The following is a 14273-nucleotide window of genomic DNA, read 5'->3' on the forward strand; positions in this document are numbered from 1 at the left end:
CAGGCAAAGTCCGGCCCTGGAGGCGCCTCTGCCCTTGCTCTGTGGCCCGCCTCCCAGGCACCCGGCCTCCCTCCCTCCCCAGGCCAGCCCTGCGCCGGGCCGGCCCTCCTGTCCCTCTCGGGGTGGTCATCTTGGGTTTGCGGGGTGTTCCGGCTGCGGCGGCTGCCTCATCCCCATTTGTGATCAGTCTCTGCTCCAGATCCCGGCCCCCAGCGGTCAGTGCGCCCCCACCAACCTTCTCCTCAGGGTCTGAACCCTCCTTTCCAGGCGTGGACAGACGTTGGGCACCGAGCACCCGCCCAGGGCCACCGCCTCACCCGCTCTCTCCAGGCGGCTTTGCTGGGCTCGCGAGGGACATCAGCTTCACCCGCAGCCCAGAGCCCGGCCCCGTCTCTCCACTTCCAAACCCTCCTCTGACACCAGACGCTCCATTAAGCAGCTGCCTTCAAATTAAAATCTTTGCACGACGTAACTTTTTTATTAAAATACTACTCGTCTCCATCAGGACTCTCTGCTGAGCAGGAAGTCAGGCTTGTCCTGAGGTCGTGAGAACCCCGGGGGCGGCGCCCCTCTCTCTGCAGAAGGCTCTGACCGTGGGCCACTGGGGCAGCGGAGGGCCCTGGGCTGCGATCGCTCGGGGCCGTCTGCAGACCAGGCTGAGGTGTCTCCCAGGTCTGCTGGCAGAGCCGGACGTCTTCCCAGTGGGGACGACAGGTGTCGGGACAGTCGAGCTGAAACCCGACACCAAGCAGGCGGAAGCAGGTGGTTTCCACCCTGAAGAACTTCCACCAAAAGATGGCTCTATTCAAGCCAAACCGCCAGTTTCTCGCAACAGTTTTCCCTCTGAACAGCACTTACGTTAATCCCGCCCCCGACAGCGGAGGCGGTGGACGGCAGGCGGGCGGGGCGGACACGAGCCGGTCACCGGCCCCACGAGACGAGACCACGGTGGGGACTGAACGCGTCTGCGCTGGCCGCGGCGGAGGGGATACCCCAAGCCAGCACGGCGCCCAGGGAGAGCTCTGAAAACGCTCCCCAAAACTCTTCTGGTAAGCACCCACCATTCACACGCAGGTAACCGAAGACAGCCTGCGTCCCCACAGCCAAAATGGGGGTGCCGCCCGCTCCTGCAGCCCCTATTTCCACGCGGCGCCCTAAGTGTAACTCTGCACTTAAATGCCCTAGGCAGGCTGACAACCGGCTTCTCGGAACATTCTAGAAAGGACGCAGCCACACGCCCGCTGCCACACAGCTGCGTCCCTGTCACGGGCCTGTGATGTGTCACCCGGCCTGGGGGTGACCCAGCCACCGCGTGTTCCGAGGGCCTCCTCCCGCGACAGCGAGGGGCCAGGCCTGCACTGTGCTGGGCGACGCTGCCCTTTCCAGTCCCCCTGTGGGCATGCTGCCCCACGGACAGCGCCTCCTCGCCTGCCGTTCCAGCGCCCGCTCTACCCGGGCTGCCTCCTCCACGGGGCCGCAAGCGGACAGCGAAACAGGTAGGTCAGAATGGAAACGGCCGCTCCTCTGTTTGCAGATCTCTTAAAACGGAGCAAGGTAAAGGCCAGGGGTGCGTGTGAGTCCTGGCACAGGAGGGCCCCGGATCAGGCCCTGTCCCCTGGCTCCTGGCATCACTGGTCCAGCCGGAGGCGGTGGCCCCGGCGTCCCAGCCCAGCACGTCCCGACACACAGGGTCAAATGCGCCTCTGCCCTGCCGCTCGGTTGTTTGGGTCTGAAGCCCCAAGCTGGTGGAAAGACAGACGCGGCACTGAATGCCATCCCGGGCCAGCTCACGAAAAGCCGAGGGGGGACCTGCTAGACCCCAAACCCGGCGGGAACAGGAACAGCATCACTTCAAGAACAGCAGTGGGCCTCCCCGCTGGCGCAGCGGTTGAGCGCTGGGTTGCGAAGCTGCCCGCGGCCTCTGCAGCGCCGGTTCGATCCCCGGCTGCTCCCCGGCCACCGGAGGAGGGTCCCACATGGCGCGCAGACCTCTCCTGCCGCCCGCTGCTCCCCTCAGCAGTGTCCTTCGGTCCTTCTGCCTGCTCTGCTCCCCGCTCTGGCTCTGGTGGATTCTCTCGCCCTCCCGCGCTTCTGACTGTACCCAGTGCTTGTGTAAATAAATAAATCCTTTAAAAAAAAAAAAAAAAAAAAAGAACAGCAGCACCTTCAGAGCACTGATGTGGGGAGAGCGGGGGAGGGCCCAGGCGTCCACCCCAGCCCCGTGGGCCCTGCTGGGAGGACGGTTCCCTCGAGGCCAGGGCAGTGGCAGGATGCCCAGGGCTCCTCAGACGCAGGCAGCTCGGGGAGTGCCGTGGCCAGCCCCCACCCACACCCGGGACTGTGGACGTCCAGGGCTGTTCAGAAACACCTGAATTCAACGCGGCTGGCCACGTGTTTCTTCAACAAACACGACCCGTTCATGGGCAGAAACACGCTCTGCCCGCTGCAAGCAGGCCCTGGCAGGCGACACAGACGCAGGGGCCCGGGCACCACCATGGTGGGCACGCATCCCCTCCCAGGATGAGGGGCGGCCCTCGCTCCCTCCTGTCCCTCTGGGGCAACAGGACTCGGCATCTCTGCTAGGCAGGGCCAGGCCTCCCCGCACCCTCTCGAACAGGAAGGCCAGCGGTGAGGATGCTGGGGGGGTGGCTCTTTCTGAAGCCTCTGAAAAGTCACAAAATGGTCAGAGCGCAAGTCACCCAGGCGGAGGGGGGCACAGGCCGGGGTGTCCTAAGAGCCCCCCAGGCTGAGATGGTTTTTCCTATTTTATAAAGAATCTCCAGGAAGCCACCGCTGGTCAGCAGCCCCCTTCAGAGAGGCGGGATGGAGAGGAACTGTTGTGTTTTTTTTTTAAGATTTTATTTATTTATTTACACAAGCACTGGGTACAGTCAGCAGCGCGGGAGGGTGAGAGAATTCACCAGAGCCAGAGCAGGGAGCAGAGCAGGCAGAAGGACCGAAGGACACTGCTGAGGGGAGCAGCGGGCGGCAGGAGAGGTCTGCGCGCCACGTGGGACCCTCCTCCGGTGGCCGGGGAGCAGCCGGGGATCGAACTGGCGCTGCAGAGGCCGCGGGCAGCTTCACAGCCCAGCGCTCAACTGCTGCGCCACTGGGGAGGCCCGAGAGGAACTGTTTTCTGATGAGAAAAATGTCAGTTTGGGGCCTCCCTGGGGGACTATGGGCTGAGTCTCAGCGCTGTCACCGCTGTGGCCTAAGTTCGATCCCCAGCCAAGGAGCTGACCCAAATCGGGGGGCAGACCTCTCCTGTCTCCCTGCTGCTCCCCTCAGCAGTGTGTCTCAGTGGATCCGCCTGTTCTGTTCCCCACTCTGTCTCGGGTGAGTCCTCTCACCCCCCACACCTCTGGCCTGTACCCCAGCTCTTCTACACAAAATAAATTAAAAAAAAAAAAGAAAGTTGGGGAGGGGGGCAGGACGCTGGCCTGGCAGCAGCAGCGACCACACGAACCCCAATCTCTTGACAGGCCACCTGCAGCCTCTCCCCCGTATCAAGCCGTGTCTCGGAGGCATGTGGGATTACCTGGGACTTCTCCTCATGCTACACGCTGCTCTCAAAACAAACGCAGCTGGACCACAGGCTCCTGGGCGGGGCTGGCTTCCGAGAGCAGGCCAAGCGGTCCCAAGGACATGGGCGCTCCAGACGCCACGGTGCCACAGCCGCAGACGCCGTGACCGGACTCCGGCCGCAGAGAACGCACACTCTCGAGGGGGAGCACGTGCGCACAGGTTGTGTTGTTCCCCACAGAACTCTCTGGAGAATTCATGTGATGTTCCTCTCCCTAAGAGCTTCCTACCAAGCCACAGAAACACTTGGGGGACGAAAGCAATTCTTCTAAAGAACCGAGAGACCTCCAGGTCTCCTCCTATCTGGTTCTTCTACCGGAGCACCAAGTCGGAAATTAAAATTCTCCACCCCGAGAGCGCCCGGGGGTGAGGCTGGAGCTACTTAAACAATGAACAGAAGAAACACCCACAGTGTCTGTCTACCCCCCAAATGGAAGCGACACCCTGTTTCAAAACGTCTGTGCGGCGTTCAAAAGACACACTGGAAACGGAGCTGCCAAAAGAGCAATCAAAGCCAGAGGCCCTCAGGCGCCAGAGGTGAGCGGAGACTCTGCAGGCAGCAGACCAGCAGGACGGCCCCGGACGGGCGTGGGCAGGGGCGGCGCTGGTCAGGCGCAGGCCGAGCGGGGTGGAGGGTTACGGTCGGTTTACACTAACCCATGAGGCATTTTAGTGACTTAGAAGAAACGGCGCAGAGAATCCCTGCTAGGAAAGCACCGGTGCCCGCGGGCAGCGCCGGAAACGGGAAAAGCCGGCGCCCACGCTCGGAGCAGACGGCGGGACACGGCGCCCCTTGCTGCACCCGGGTCTCCACCTTTTAAGACGACGATGATCATCCCTAAGTTTCTCTTTTATACTCTGACGTGGAAGTCTGCTGGGCAAGCAGACCCGCGGCGCCGCGGGCGGGCGCGGCAGGCAGGGCGGCGAGGGCGTGCCTGCAGGGTGGCCCCGCGAAGGACGGAGGGGCTGCCACGGCGACGGTCCACCGGGGCGGGACGCGGGCCTCGCAGCGGGTGCCGTGCAGACACACGTCCCCGCACGGCCGAGCTCTTTTTCGTGGCCTAATCGACACGAAGCACAACACGCGTCGCGTCTACACAAAAGATACGTTTTCTCTCCCCTGGGCTCTCGCGACGGCTCACGCGGGCCGTGTTCAAGAATCGACAGCGCCTAAAAGTTTACACGCTTGACCCACGGGGCTGGTGAAAAGCGCTTTGGATGACACGGGATGACTTTTCTTCTCCGAGAGGTGAGAAGACAGGAGAGAGCATGTGTCCCGCAGTCGACCCCTCTGCAGCGCTGGGGACCTTCACCCGGATCACGGGCCCTCGGTGGGCGATGACCACTGCCTCTGTCCCCGCGGGCCCCGCTCCGGCTCTCCCTGCCCCGCGAGGCCGGGCGGAGGCAGCCCGTCTCCACACGCCATCTGCACGGGCTTCCAACTAGAAGTACGGCGGGGCTGGAGCAGCTCCTACCTGCCGGGCCCCTGCAGCGCCTGTTAAGTAGCAACATCCCCAACACCCCGCAGCCACACGGCCCAGGCCTGGACGGCGGGGAACCCCGCGCTAGAAGGGACTCTAGTGACGCTGATGCAGCGGCGCAGGGGGACAGGGACGCCACCGACCTCACTTCACTTTCCAAGCTGACAACGGGCTGCAGCGGCGGCGGGAGTAATAATTAACCCCCGGGCGCGAGTCAGCAGCGCCGGGAAGCAAACACTCAGCCCGGCCGGGAACCAGGGGGAGCAAATCCCTTATTTACCTGCCGCTGCTCGTCTGGGTGCTGGGCTGGTCCCGCCTCCGGGTTCCTGGCGGGATGAGCGGGTCCCTCGCTTCAGCCGCGGCTCTGAGGAGGGACAGGAGGAAGCGATCGCGCCGTGTCCTCTGGACTCTCCCCAGCGCCACCGGAGGGGAAAGTCACGGTGACCCGCCTCTTCCCTGGCCCCGGTCCAGGGTCGTTCCCAGGGAAACCCTGAGCTTCTCCGCCCCCCCCAAAGCCGCGCGCACCCCCTTCCCCAGCCGGAGGGGGCCGGCTAGGGAGGGAGCGGCTGGGGTTGGGGAGCGCAGCCCCCAGGCTCTGCGGCCCCCGCCAAAGCCAAGACCTCATGCGCCGCGAACTTTTCTTGGAAAGAACCTTGACATTTGGGCACATTCTCTCTCCTGCAACCCCAGCGGCGAGGCCGGGGCGCACCAGCCCCCGCCGGGTCCCCGGGCCCCGCGGCGGAACCGGCCCTGGGCCTCCGCCGGCGCCGGCCGCGCGCCCCCCCAGCCGCCCGCCCGCCCGCCCGGGGCGCCCTGGGCGCGGCCGCCGAGGAGCCCGGCCGGGGGCGCCGCGCCGGGGCTCGCGGGTCGGGGCGCCGGGCGCCGCGGGGGGCTCCGCGCAGGGCGCGCCGCCGCGGGAACCGGCCGGGCCGTCGGGCGCGCCGCGCCGGGGGCCGCTCCGTCGGGCTTCGGGGCGCGTCCCCGTCGGCGACACCCGCCGCGGCCGCGCCCCGGCCCCCTCCAGGCACGACCTGCGGACCGGCGCCGGGTCCCGGCTCGACCTTCGCGCCGCCCCTGCCCGCCGGCTGCGGAGGCCGCCGGGACGCCGGGCCCGCCCCGCGCGCAGGAGGCGGGCCGGGGGCGGCCCCTCGCCGGGGTCCCGCGCCGCCCGGAGCGCACCTCGCCCTCGGCCCGGCCCGCGCCCCGCGCCCGCGCATGCGCCGCCGCCGCCCCGCCCGCCGCGGGGCCCGGGGAGCCCCGGCCCGCACCCCGCCGCCCGGGCGCCTGGGCCGCGCTCGCGCCGTGGGTCCCGCGGGCGCGGGGGGCGGCGCCGGGAGGGGCGCCCCGGCCGCCCCCGCCCCGCCCCCCCGCGCCCCCGCCCGGGCCGCCGCGTCCCCGGCCCGGCCCGGCCCGCCCCCCGCGCCCGCGCCAGCCGCGCCCCCGCGGCACGCGCCGCCCCCGGCCCGCCCCCCGCCCCCCGCCCCCCGCCCCCCGCGCGGACACACCCCCGGGCGGCCGCGCCCCATTGGCCGCGCGCGGGGGCGGGGCGGAGCCGGGCCGGGTCCGCCGCGTGCGCCCGCGCCGGGGGGGAAACTGAGGCGGGGCCGGCCGGGCGCCCCCTCCCCGCCGCCGGGCCGGGCCGCAGAGGCGGGGGCGGGCGGGCCGGGGCCGCCGAGGCGCCCAGCGCGGGCCCAGGGCGGGGGAGCCGGGCCCGAGCCGCTGCGGAGACGCCACAGGTGGCGGGGCCGGGGCGAGGCCGCAGTCGGGCGAGGGGCGCGCGCCCGGCCGCCAGCGCCGACCACCCGCCCCCGCCGCGGCCCGGCCCGGCCCGGCCCGGCCCGGCCCCTCCCCCGCGGCTGCCTGGCCGGGCCTGGGCCTCTGCCCGCGGGGAGGCCGCGCCCGGCAGCCAATGGCGAGCGCAGGGGCAGCTGCAAAGCCGCTTTGTTCGCGCGCGCCCGGCTCCCGCGGAATGCCAGGGCGGGTGCCAGCGCGGGCCGCCCCTCCTCTGCGAGCGCAGCGGGTGCCGTGCCAGCGCCCCCGGCCCGGCCCTGCTCCGGCCCCTGCTGTTCGCAGCCCGAGCCAGCGCCGGGGGCGGCTCCGCCGGGGAGGCGGCTGCGCACGGGCCCCCTGTCCCCGGAGACCCTTTGCCAGGCCTTACCTGGCCGCTCACAGATGTCTGCTGCCCACCCCCGCTGACTAGCCCAGCGCCCGCTGGACTTCGCCCCACCCGCAGACACCCACGTAAACCTCGGCTCCGACGCCGCCGGTGTTTTATTGCATAACGAGCGGCAGCCGGTGCCTCTGGGTTCACGGCGGGGCCTGTACATTAGGGGCCGGCGGCCTCGCCCACGCGCCAGGGTGCCTCCCTGCAGGTGTGTCCACCCCCGGGACCAGGGCCCCGTCCTCAACAGACTTCCAGGCCCAAGACGCCTCCCGCCACACCCCGGGCCCAGGCCGTGGGGGACCAAGAGTGCAAATCCAGGGGCTTGGCGCCCTTGCCGGCCCCGTGTCCCAGTCCAGGCAGCCGGCAGGCCCGGCCGCAGCCGTCCCGGAGGAAAAGGCGCTGCTGGGCCTGTGCCCGCTCTGAGAGCCGAATGGCAGCAGGGCACGCTCAGCAGGCCGCGGGCTGCGGCTCCCAGTTTGAAGGAGGGAACACTTGCTCGCGCGCGTGTGCACAGGCGCCACTTTTGACCACACGCTCCCCGTCCGGGACAAGTGCCTGGGGCCGCAGGTGCTGTCCGGGGGCTGGCGCTTCTGCTGGCCACACAGGCCTGGCCACGGGCGGGCTCTCTGAAGGGCCCCCGCTCCCCCCTTGCGCCACCCCTCAACTTCATGGCCACAGCGGACACGGCAGAGGAGAGGGGCCTCCTGCCCGGCGCTGAGCGGACATCAGCTGCTCTGGGGACCGATTCAAGCCCCTCCAGCGAGCGAGCCCCCAGCCCGGCCCTCCTTGGAGCCGGGGGACGCAGGCGCACTGGGGGGCGGCATCTCAGAGCAGGGGTCTGGGCCTCCATTTCTGATCCCGAAGCTGTGCCAGGCACGACGGGGAGATGCGCCACGCCGGCCGGAGGAGGGCGCCCGCCAGAGCTGCCCAGGCCCCTCGGCCTCTGGGGGAGAGTGGGGAGCTGGGACAGTCAGAGGAGGGGCCAGGGGGCTGAGGAGCCCCGAACTCAGACTGGAGGACGGCTGCCCTGCGGTCCCGAGAGCGCTCGGCCTGGGCCCACGGGCGGGGGCCCCGGGGCGGGGGCCAGGTCAGGTCGTCCTGTTTGCCCTACGCTTAGCTAAGCCCTTTTCCAGGAACTGACCGAGGCCCCCCAGGTCACTTGTTTGCTCTTGGCTGCCGGGCAGAGACAGCAGAGTTTGCGCTGCAAGGGTCATCAGGCTGCCTCTGACCCCTGGAACCCGCCCTCCGGTCAGGCGTGGAGCTCGTGGGGGGACAGAGACAGAGGAAAGGAGCACTCACGTGGCAGGACAGGGTAGCCTCCTGGCGATGACGTGGAGCCTTGGGCAGGGCCCGCCTGGCAGGGCCTTGCGGCCTGGTGGGGAGTTTGACTGGACTCCATCGGGTTGCTATCAGAGAACAGGTGATGCGCGTTAGCCGGAGGCGCTCACCGAAGCAGAGGTGGTGGGTGGGGGGCGAAACCTGAGCACCCATGGAGGGCTGCAGGGTCCGGAGCCTTCGTTAGGCCCAGCAGCTGCGGCGGGCGGGAGCGCACGTCCCTCCCACAGTCAGCCTGCCCCGGCCCCGCGTCCAGGCCTCCTCAGAGCAGGCTGCCCCTGACCTGACGGGGTCCCTGGCATCTGTTGTCCTTGAGCCGCGCAGCCGCGGGGCCCCGCCCGCCCTCCTCGGAAGCACCCGCTCTCCCCTGCCCAGTGGGCTCGCGGTCGGGGGATGGGGCTGGATCATGGGTGTCCCCTGTCTCAGCCTGAGCGTGACTGGACACTTGGGGACCGTGGGTCCTGGTCCGTGTGAAGCCTGGTGGGTTTTGGCTGGCACAGACATCCGCCCCGCTGGAGGTGGGGTTGCCCATGACCCCGCCCGCGGGGGTCCCAACGGTAAATTGCACATGTGGATGGACAATGGGGGGAGAAGACACAGAGATAAGGTGGGGCAGGCGGCCCCGTGGGCACCTCATGCAACTGTCACGGGCACCGCACATCACGTGTGCCCATCACCCCTGCTGCCCGCGCCCCGGCCCCCCATGTTCCTCCAACCCCCGTTTCCCTCATGGGCTCATGAGGCAGAGCCTGGAGCTTAACACACCTCATTCAAAACCTTGCTCCAGCTTTACCCCCAAACAGGCCGGGGCGGCGGCGGCCCTGGCGGGAGCTCAGCCGCTGCAGCCGTGAGGGGCAAGATCCGACCGGCCTTAGAAAACTGGAACGGGAAACACCGCAGGACCCGCACCCCCGCCCTCGGGCATCACCCAGAGAACGCGGAGCCGCCGGCTCGGGAGGCTGCGTGTCCACCGTGGTCAGGCGGAGCCGGTTACTGCAGTGAGGCCACGGGGCCGCCCAGGGGCCCGCGGCGGGGACCAAGGAGATGCGCCGTCCACCCCGGGGAGCCGGCTCCCCCCGGGAGAGACCAGACCCGCCCCTACAGCCACGCGGAGGGGCCGCGCGTCAGAGGACAGGAGCGCTGGACACTCAGCCAGCAGACGAGTCCACAAGGCAGAATGCTTCCAAAAGCATTTTGAGGTTTGTGAGGCTGAGAGGGAGAAGCGAGTGTCAGCCTCATCAGAGAGGCTGAAAGGGGCGGAGAGAAGGTGGTGGGGACGGCTCGGCCTCGTGCCTGAGCGTCCTCATGCCTGAGTGTCCTCTGCTACAGAACGGGCGGCTCCCAGGGCTGCACTGAGAGGTGAGTGTGGGGAGGGCAGGCCAGGACCTGACACGGTGACCGCCTGCCCGAAGCTTCTGCCAAGGGTCACTTCCTCCAGGAAGCCCACTTGGCATCCATCCTGCCAGCGAAGCGGCCCTCTGCCCTGGATTGCTACCGCCTCCTGGGGACTTCTGTCCAGTCCACCCCTGTCCCTGGCCGGGCTCGCCCCTCGGCAGCGGAGGCTCACCGGGTCCGGGAGCCCCCCGTACCTGCCTGCAGCCATCCCACGTGATCCCCAGGTCCACCCGGGCGTCTGCCTCCGCCGAACAGCCCTGCCCGCCGCTGAGGCCAGCGTGCTTGACCCGAGCAGCCTCCGGCCCGCCCTGGCCGTGAGCCCCGGTAGGTTGAGCAGCGCGAGCAGGCCCAGCCTCTCCGGCTCTTCCTCCCGGGCCCTGGGGCACTTGGCTGGAGAAACGGCCGTGAGCGGTGGGGCCTGGACGGCGGCCCCAGCCCCCTGCAGGCCAGGCCGTCTAAGGCAGCACGTCCCGGTCCGGGGCAGCGTGGGGGAAGGAGTGAGGACCCGTGACGCGCCTCTGAAAACCCTCAAGCCGACGTAAAGACTCTGCCCGCCTCCGTTTTGTTGGAAGCTTACTAAAGTGTGTTGGGCGAAGAGCTGGCACGAGCTGACAGGGCTTGTGTGTTTTATTTGGGAAAACACAGCCCTTGGCTGCCCCGTGACAGCACAAAGCTGCCGAAACGCCACGGTGTGAGCCCAAAGTCCAGGGAGTCCCGCGCCCGGCGCTTCCGGCCCTGCCAGCGTGGCCCGGCCCCTCCCCAGATTATTTACCACATTTATTTTGAAGTCAACACCTCGGAGTGTGTTGAGACTTGCCGCGCGGGCATAAACCCCACGTGAGGGCCTGATTTCGATCTCTGAGAAAGCCGGGCAGGGTGTGGGCGCAGCTGCAAGAGCCCGGGGAGTCTCGCCCACACCGGCTGGCACCCAGGCGCCCGCCCCCTGTGGGGCCCCGCGGGCAGAGCCTGGCCGTGCTGGGGGGCGCTGGCTGGGCCAGGGAGGAAGCGGAACCCCGCGCGGCACGTGAAGGCGGTGGACAGCGAAAGGCCCCGACCAGCACCCCCGGGGGCGGGAGGACGGACCCGCACGCTGGTGCCTGGAGACGGGGCTCCCTCAGGCCCCGGGGCGCGCACTGGAGAAATCAAGGCAGCCGGGCAAAGGGCAACGCTGAGTCTAATTTTAAAAACAAGGCTCAGAACCGGGCCTCCCTGGTGGCGCAGCGGTTGAGCGCTGGGTTGCGAAGCTGCCCGCAGCCTCAGCGGCACCGGTTCAATCCCCGGCTGCTCCCCGGCCACCAGAGGAGGGTCCCACATGGTGCACAGACCTCTCCTGCCACCCGCTGCTCCCCTCAGCGGTGTACTTCGGTCCTTCTGCCTGCTCTGCTCCCTGCTCTGGCTCTGGTGAATTCTCTCACCCTCCCGCGCTTCTGACTGTACCCAGTGCATGTATAAACAAAACGAACAAACAAACAAATAAATAAATAAACATGCCTCTATAAAAAAAAAAAAAAAAATATCTTTAAAAAAAAAAACAAGGCTCAGAACCAACCGGGTGAGCACCAGGCAGGCGCCAGAGACCCAGCGGGCACTTTCCAAGCGTGACCCGAGTTCCCAGCCGGCCAGGCCCCCGCGGCGGCTCCCAGGGAGACCACGCAGGTGCTGGGTGCTTGCAGGATTGCCAGAATGTTCTCCAGCACCCCTTGGTCCCAGCTCCCTGGCGTGCCTTTCTGGGTCCAAGCTTCATGCGAGGGAGACCCCCTCACCCCCACTTGGGCTCTCCTAGCTGGGCTCTGTCCTGGCATGCCGCGCTCCCAAGGTCCAGGCCAGCCTGGCAAAGGCCCTGCAGACCCGGAACTGGCCCGGCAGTTTTCCACGTGCTTAGCCACTCTTTGAGCCTTTTATCATGATTCAAACTTTTTTTTAATCCAAAATCTTTACTTGTTTCCAGAGGGAGCGCCAGCCCCGCCTGCACGGGTGGCCGCTGGGCCGCTCCAGTTGCCCAGGCGTTTCTTTCCAAGAGCTGCTGGCCGGGGCTGCAGATGCAAAGCCGTTGGAGGACGGGGCTGGGCCGGGTGCTCGGCGTGTCCCTGCCCCGCCTGGCTCAGGGAGGGGGCACCAGACAGCTCTTTGAGCCAGCCCTGCGGGCGCGGCCGAGCAGAGGGGAGCGGGCACTGCTCCCTCCTGGCTCGGCTCTGCTCAGCCCTGCAGCTCCAGCTGTGGAAACTGAGGCTGAGCAGCGGGGCCGTGGCCTGGGCCGCACACCTGGGAGTCGCGGGCTGGCCTGGCGCCGGCAGCTGGTTCACATGTCCTTGCTGTGCCACTGCTCCCGCCCGGGCTCCGTGACCTTGGGCAGCAAGCACGACCGCCCCGTGTCCCCTCCCGGCTGTAAACTGAGAGCCGGGCGGGCCGAGCGCCAGCGCCCATGCCAGCCCAGGACCCAGCGTGGTGCTGGGGTGTGACCGTGACATGCCCCAGAGCTGGCCGCATTTTTCCCTCCCTGCTGGGGGGAGGGAGCAGACACATGACCATGGGCCGAGCCTTTGCCGTGAGTGATGCCGCCTGCCGCCTGTCTCGTGCTCTGGGCCTCGGACGTGCTCAGGACCGGCCCCCGCCTGGTGGGCCTCCGAGCTCTGCTGGGCACCTCGCTCCCCTCTGGGCTGGGGCTCCCCAGGCCCGGGCAGGTCACCTGAAAGTCACCGCTGCCTGCTGCGAGCGGCTGCCTCTGCCGTCCACCCCGCGGCCGCGCCCCTCCCCCCACGCTCCAGCCTCAGCCACCGTCCCACTGCCCTGGGCCTAGAAATAGGGCCTGGCCTGGCTGGAGGCTGGCGGAGGCGATGGGGCCTGCGGGGGTGGGGCGCCACCGACGGGCCCCCAGTAGGGAGAGCAGGGAGGCAGGAGGCCGTCCCTGCCTGGCCTGGGCCTTCTCACCCCGTGGCTCCTGCCCCCGTTGGAAGGGAGACTGAGGTGTCCCCTGGGGCAGGGCCCGAGGTCCAGCTGGAATTCTTGGGGTCGGGGAGTCCTCCAGGGCAGGCCCCCGAGCCAGCACAGGCCTGGGAGGAAGGGGCGGCCACGTGGGCGGCAGGGCCTCATCCCCAGAGGCCCCCAGGCCCTTCGCCCATTCTGCTTGGCGGCCAGGCCAGGCCGGGTCCCAGCAACCAGCTGGGCTGGCGCCTCTCCCCTCAGCGCCTCGGCCTCCTCACGGGAGAACTAAGGTCGCCCGTGGAGGTGCCTGTGGGGGTCAGAGGTAACGGAGGTCACGCTGGCCCAGGCCTGGCCGCTCCCCACCTTGCCCACCCAGCTGGGCCCTCCTTTCCTCTCCCCTCACCCGCCAGCTGCCAGGTGGGGTCCCCCCGCAGCCCACCCTCCCACACTGCAGGCCCGGCCTCTCCCTGGATCGGTGGGGTCCCCTCTCCCTCTCCCTCTCCCCCAGTCTCTCCATTTCCTACCCGCACCTCTTTCCTCTGCCGGCTTTATCCTCCTCCCCCCGCTTTGCTAAGGATCGCTTCACACACCGCCTCCTCCAGGAAGGCCTCCGGTGCCCCATTGGGCAGGAGTTCCTCTTCGGTCCTCCAGAGCCCCGGCTGATCTCCCTGTGCTACGTTTGTCTGCTAACGAGAGTTGGAGCACAAAATAAATCCTCCCGCACCCCTCCGGGTTCTTCTGGGCTGGGCGAGCCACGAGAACATCAAAGGGAGAGCAAAGGAAACATCCACTTCATAAGAAACACGCGGCGGTCACCCAGGTATAGGCCCCAAAGGGTGGCGGAGAGCAGCAGGGACACCGTCCTGCCCTTGGAAGCCGGCATCAAGGGGACGGGGACAGACCCCCCGAAAGGAGGGGTGACCCCACCCTCACCCTGAGAGCAAAGACGAGCTCAGCTGGGGGCAGTGCTCACTGACGAACCACACTCTTCTGGGGGGCTGGGGGGCAGTGATGGTGTCCTCGTCACAGGGAAAGGATTTACCGAGGACGAAGCTTCTCCTGCCGGGGGCCTCGCTGCTGTCAGGGACAGACCCTCACCCCTGGAGGGCGGAGGGCCCCCGAGCCGCAGGCCCGGTGACGTCAGGGGGGGACACCAGCAGGGCCTTCCTGACCATCTGGGGACAGGGACCCTCTCCGTGGATGGAGGCGCCGTCCAGGGGAGCCCTTGTCTGAGAGTGTTAACAACAGGCCGGCGGAAGGTGGGGAGTCGCCTTCGGGGGATGGGACAAGCCCCACGTGCTCATGCAGACTGAGCTCTGCCAGCTCTGGAGGGACAGCGGGGTTCGCCCGGGCCCGCCGGCTCTCCCGGGTGGGGGGTGCGCAGGGGTCCCCTT

The sequence above is a fragment of the Talpa europaea genome (assembly GCF_964194135.1).
Source record: "Talpa europaea genome assembly, chromosome: 15".
Lineage (NCBI taxonomy): Eukaryota > Metazoa > Chordata > Mammalia > Eulipotyphla > Talpidae > Talpa > Talpa europaea.